This window comes from Glossina fuscipes, unplaced genomic scaffold (assembly GCF_014805625.2).
Source record: "Glossina fuscipes isolate IAEA_lab_2018 unplaced genomic scaffold, Yale_Gfus_2 61594, whole genome shotgun sequence".
NCBI lineage: Eukaryota > Metazoa > Arthropoda > Insecta > Diptera > Glossinidae > Glossina > Glossina fuscipes.
The window spans coordinates 66,845-74,087 of record NW_024003803.1 but is presented as its reverse complement, the minus strand read 5'-3'; positions in this window follow the sequence as shown (position 1 = coordinate 74,087).

Here is a 7,243-nt window from a genome sequence, read left to right as displayed (position 1 = left end):
TTTAGCTTCGCTATTAATATTATTTGTGATTGTCGTGTATAATTGATCTATTTGTTTTTTCAAACTATTCATTTGTAAATCATATGAGTTTTGAAATTGTTTCGTATCGTCCACAATGCGAATTCATTTTTGAAGTGTATGTAGTTGTTAGTTTGTTTAGACTATCCGTTAACACATCATTTTCCTACTTTCCCACTTAATATTTCCTATATTAATAGTATTATCTCTATTAAATTTTAATTTATTATACAGTTGTTCCACTCCGATCCATTTGAAAATATATTCTTCAATTTTATCAAATCGCTCCTCAATCTTATTCATATATTTTTATGCATTAATTAGTTGATTCTTAAGACTTATCTCAATTTCTTTAGCTTCGCTATTAATATTATTTGTGATTGTCGTGTATAATTGATCTATTTGTTTTTTCAAACTATTCATTTGTAAATCATATGAGTTTTGAAATTGTTTCGTATCGTCCACAATGCGAATTCATTTTTGAAGTGTATGTAGTTGTTAGTTTGTTTACACTATCTGTTAACACATCATTTTCCTACTTTCCCACTTAATATTTCCTATATTAATAGTATTATCTCTATTAAATTTTAATTTATTATTTTCATATTGCCAATTCCCCCTTACATCACCATTAAAACCATAAATTTTATCTAACTTTTCATTATTAATGAGTGTTCGTATAACACTATAGAGTGGAGAATTTGAATTAGTGTTGGCATCATTGCTATTAATCATATTTTTATTTCATTTTCAATCAGTATTCAATCGTGATTTACTGAAAGATATGTGTGATGTTTTCAGCCGTTTCTCGTTATTATCATCAAAACCATCTAGTGGCGTAGAATTCTTTCGTTTTAAAATCTTTTTTTGTTCAATTGTAAATAGTGTTGATGGTGTTCTTGTTGTTGTTATACCTTTCCTTCTTTGAAATACATTTTCTTCCTTCTTTCTTTTAAATGTCTCACACCCTTTAAACTCTTCTCTACTTTAACCCCTTTCTTGTCGATGTTCCGCTTTAAAGCCTTTTTAATTCTAAACCTTTTCTTATTGGTACTGTTGTTTCTTAATAATGGTAGACTCCATGACGATGTTGATGATTTCAAAGACGTTTCATCAATATTCATGTCTTCTTCTGCATTATGAAAATCAGCTCCCCCTTCTTCTTGATTATTGATTTAATCAATATATGGAGAATCGTCTGTATCATGAACTACATTTGTTGACGCAGTTGCTGTTAGAGGGGTATTACGAATTATCTTCTTACTAGCTCTTCCACTCTTTCCATACTTTAATGAACTCTTTTTAGTTTTTGCACTATTTCTAGTCTTTCCTCGCTTCAACAAATTTGTTTTAGTTTTTCTTCTTTTTCCTGTGTTTGGTTTATATCTATAGTGGTAGTGATATGCACTATATCTGATAATGATCAGCTTTATATCTGATAGTGATCTGCTCTATTGCCGATAATAATCAGCTTTATATCTGATAGTGATCTGCTTTATTTCTAATCTGACTTACTGAACTGTATGAAATTATCGAAACCTTTAAGATATCGCCCCTTATCAAGTGGATCATCCTTGCTCATAACAACAAAACCATATTTATCTTTCCAGCACTTACTACAAACCGTCACAAATTTCTTAAATGACATTTCACCAATAATATGATCATTGTATATATGCCTCACATTCATTTCATCTTGTTTAAATATTACTATCATATATGCATTATCACGTATTAAATGTTTGGGGATTCTCGTATATGTTTGACATAAATAAAAGCAATCAATATGTTTATGTCTACCCATGCAAAAGTAATTCCTTATAGTATTTTGTTTATCGCATATTACATCATCAAATATCATTATTGAATGTGATTTTGCCTTGGATAGACTCATAACTTTTCATTTTCTGAGAACGTAAATATGTTTACATACTTTATCGGATCAATCAGTGTCTGCAGATAACGATATTTTGGTTGATATAAAAATATCGAATATATGTAGATGTTTTTAAAACTGAGACCATTAGGACTTTCTATTAGGCTAATCACAACATTTGTCTTGCCACAATTTGACGGTCCCACAATTAATGCTCGTACTAAGTTCGGTAATAGACTACTATGTACAATTTTAGTCTTTTCTTTCAGCAAACAAACATCGCCAGCATTGCTAACAACGATTTGTTTCGATTGCTTAACTAAACGCATAATTATAAACTAATTTGCTTTATAAATAAATACCATTTATATATACACATATATATCATTTAGATATTTGATGCTGATCCTATTGTATATAAAACGATAAAAAGGTGGCTATAAACTATAATAAAAGAGACATATACAATCAGTCTAAAATTGGACGAGGTTTCGTAAACAGCCTAATAAATAGATTACCTGTTGAACTACATTTATCTGGCTATCAATTTTGTGGTCCAGGAACGAAACTAGCAACACGTCTTGCGCGAGGAGAAAAAGGAATGAACCCATTGGATGCAGCTGGTAGAGAGAATGATATTGCATATTCACAATCAGAAGACATTAATAAGAGACATCAAGCTGACAAGATATTAACAGAAAAAGCCTGGCAATGAGTAAAATCTAAAGATAGTGATTTAAAAGATAAAAAAGGTTCGTAATGATGAAAAACATGTGTTAAAAAGACTTTTAATATCTTGAAAAAAACAAAACCAAATAATATAACGGATGCTATAAAAATAGCTCAAAATGCAATGCATTCAAAATTAAGGATGAAAAACATGTGTTAAAAAGACTTTTAATATCTTGAAAAAAACAAAACCAAATAATATAACGGATGCTATAAAAATAGTTCAAAATGCAATGCATTCAAAATTAAGGATGAAAAACAAGTGTAACGCTGCTAAACCGAGAGTTATTGGAATGCCAAAACTTAGTGGATTCCTTATTTTAGTTTAATATTACCAGCATTGTCAGCACTTGGATGTTTGTCTACAGTTGGATCAGCTATTGTTGAAGCAGTAAATGATTTAAAAGATGGAAGAGAACAATTAGCAGAGGGTGCTCGTCATAACAGACATATGGAATCAATTTCTATATGGAGAGGTTTATATCTTAAGCCCTATAGAAAAGCATATGGACTTTATTGCTCCAACAAAGTTTTAAACAACATACTCAATCGACCATATATCGATTTGATTAAGAACGGTGAACAACTTAAACATTTCAGAGGCGTTTTTATGCGTGATTCTTTACCTAAAAAACCATTAGCACAAGAATGTGGTATTGTTAATCCAGATAACTCAAACGGTTCTGGAACGCATTAGGTAGCCTACTATAAAAAATACAACTATAAAGAATATTTTGATAGATTTGGAAATCTACAACCAACAATTGAAATGGGTAATTACTTAAAATCACCCATCCAATACAATTATAACCGAAAACAAAAATTTAACACTTTTAATTGCGGTCATTTATGGTTGAAATTCCTTTTTAATAAACATAAATAAATAAATAAGAAAAAATTTTTTTTTTGTTTTTTAGTTATCATTGTTTTTTATTTTATAATGTCCCCATGCATAGGTATTAATACCATTCTCTCTTACAAATCTCTGATCATCTAAGTAGCTTAAAACTAGTTTATTAATATGCTGTCTATACAATTGATGTATCTTTCATCGTTCCTAAGACTTTTTTATTCAATAATCGAAAATCGAAAACATTTTGGTTAGGATATGCGAACGTATCAAAATGAAAGTTGATATCATCTCGAATGTCACCGAATCAGCATCCCTATAATCTAGATTAATATTGTCCTCATGTTTAGGCTTCATATAATCATAATGGAAATTGTACATTTTCCATTTAGATAATTCTAAGACGGTAAAACCAATGAAAATTAGTTTATTGTACTCAACTCGCACTTTATTCATTTGAATCACAATCATTATGAAAACTTGGTTTAGCTATAAGACTTCCCGCCTCCCAACTTTCTACCACTATTCTCCCATTCGCAAACTATTTTAATAACTTTTTTTTTTATCTACATTTTCCATAGTAGACAGCATTATTCAGTAACTTAAAGAAATTCTGCTCAAAAGAGTTTTTGGCTAACGTTCTCTGATAATTGTTCAAATCAATGTATTTTTTCAACCATTGATTGAATTTAAGAATTTCGTGTATATTTTTGCAAAACAACACCATGTCGGATGCATTGTTCCGATAATGTATAACGTAGTGCGTTTTATCGTTTAAATCAGTTACTAATTTAATACATTTCATGTGTGCATTTTTTTTATTTTCAGCACAAAACGGTAGATCATCATGATTGTCATGTGACGAAGATGGATATTCGAAATCTACTTTCGATATATATTCTATTTCTGAGTCATCTTTCACCTCATGTAAATTAAAATTTTCCATACTTTCATTCATTCAACATTTTTATAGGGAAGACATTGCGGCATGGCATAACCATATAAATTGTTTATATCCAAATAAATTAGATGATTTGATTCTTGAGTAGGATCATAATTGCTTACATATTTATTGTTAGCTAAAGAATATCTTTTAGAACATTGAACAATGCCTCCCCTTATATCTCGAACAATAAAATTATATTGTTCAATGTCAGTCAATAATTCAAATTCTATTTCTGTTGTCTTCAACATTGCATACTAGGACAGGCCAGGCGTAGTATAATATTGACAAGGGTCTATCTTATAAATATTTTTACATACTTTTTGGAAGTTTTCAAAGACATCACATAACAGCAAAACATCAACTTTTAAATATAATAGTAAGCAGTCTCCGAGCGTTCTACATTGGAATGTATTCCAGACATTTTTAGCATGTTCATGATCATCTACACTACATGGTTTATTGATTAATATATTGAAAAAGCATGAACGAGGTGGTAAGTGGGTTTCTTGGAGGCGATCAATAGAGTCTAGATCATAAGGAAAGACTCCCTTACATTTCATCAACTTGAAATCATTAGCATTGTGATAAACGGATTTTACAACGATTAAATCTGTATCGGACAAGTATTCAGTCAGTTTTTGTAAACTTGTTGGCATAAATTTAAATGAATCTAAAAAACGCAGATCAATGAACTCTTTTTCACCTAAAGCTATTCTCTTAGATATGGAGATGTAAAATTCCTTATTTTGTGGAATAATACTTATGCTAATCTTAATAGATGAAAGTTCCCTAATAAACAAATGACAATCGTACGCTGAAAGATTATGGGAAAATATTGGAACAAATGTTGCAACTTTGTATTCCAAATTGCACTTATTATGAGCAGGTCCTCTACAATCACCTGTCAAATGACAGTGATCAGCTACCCTGGTAAGGTAAAAACAATTTCCTATAAATGTGGCAAATTGTATCTGTTTTTTGCCTTTCCTTTTCAGCGGGCCTTAAAGTGTTCATAAGTTTAACTTTACACAAATACTTATTATAAATGTAAAGGACATTTTTAACTAGATATTGAAAAAAATGACTTGTCGAATCTTTTCCACTATATATTCTAAATATATCTAAATTTTTATCGAATGCACACTTAACATAAAAACTATAAGCAAACGGAATATGTTTTCGTATTGATTTGATGTTAGTTGAATTTCGAATATTAACTGGTTCTAAAATGCATTCGCAATCAGCATAAATAACAAGAGGCACATCCAACTAATGTTTGAGATTCTTAAACCTAAGTATACTATCATATTTGTTAGGCATTTGAGTTACCATTTTTTTGCACTCCTACTTATGTCTCTTCACCGCGTCCCCACAGTGAAAATGAATTAAGCCTACGCTACACATATGCATCGTCCTACGATATTTCGTCCATTGTGATTTGATTAATCTGTAATTACATATAAACACACACACATATTAATAAACATTGGAAACATTTTTTTTGCATACCAGTTAACCTACCTCGACATGTGCTCAATCCAAACATAATGAAATGTTCCATTCTCTTTCAACAGCAACAGGTTAATATAATTCCTTTTTTCTTTTTGCGTAAAATAATATGGATCCACAGTAATATTATTCTCGAGACCGAACACATTTACACTTATTTCTGGATTTTGTAGCTCAAAGCCTTTCACGTTATCCACCGTCAATGGAAAATTTTAATTTTTAAAATTTTAACGTTACGTTATTACGCAACACTATAATGTCAGCTGGAATATTAACAATTTTATCTGATGAACATCTTCTTGAGAATCAACTGCATACAAGGCTGATATTATTGCCCATTTAAAACAGTACTCATGACTGTTTTGTACATTGATGCAAGCGTGTTTTCTGTATGTTTTCCCAGGAAAACGTATATGAAATGATGCTTTTATAGGTTCATATTTGTTTACATTCTATTAATGCCCATCCACTGTCTCGTTTTTGAAATTCACTCATTTTTTTCAAGAGTATATTGCGTTGGTCTGTGAAGCTTGTTTGAATATCTTCGTCTGTTTGATTTGAATTTAGCACTTTCATTTTTGTTTGATGTGTGAAAGTACGCTTTTCCTCTTCACATCCTTCCTTCATTAAGCTATACTTACAATATAGTATGCAAGTAAATTTAATATTTCTATGCTTTTCCGCAGTATTTGTTAGTGTCTTTATAACATTATTCCTTGTGGTAGTGAGAAAGTCTTCCGGAATTAAATTTACCTTGTTTCTATTCTCCCATTTGCACGTTTAAACGCGATTCTGAACAGTGGATTCAACGGACGTTGCACTTATATCCATCCATTTATTCCAATTGTCCGTATGGAAGTTTGTACGTAAATGATAAGGCCACATTTCTTTCTTTACACGTATTTCACACTTATCACAGTATACATCCTTCTCTGTCTTCTTCCGAATATGGTTCACCGAATATTGGTGTTTAACAAAATCCTTTAAAGACGAAAATTTCACTTCACACGTTAAACAATTGAATTCATTATGCATCCTCAAGTGATGATTTAAGGAACACTTTTGCTTATACGTTCTACCGCAAAAATCGCACGTAAAATTTACCATTTTTCTTTTTTTAAATATATATTTAGTAGTTGTAGTAGCTGTGATTACACACGTTCAAATTTTAGCACAATAATGATGTATATTTTCTGAAAATCTACTTATTTATACTATCTAAATTGTGGAGGAAAGGTGGAGAGGGGAGCGGGATTAAAAACCACAACTAAAAAATATATGAGAAAAAATAAAAACAAATACCTAATTTTTTTAT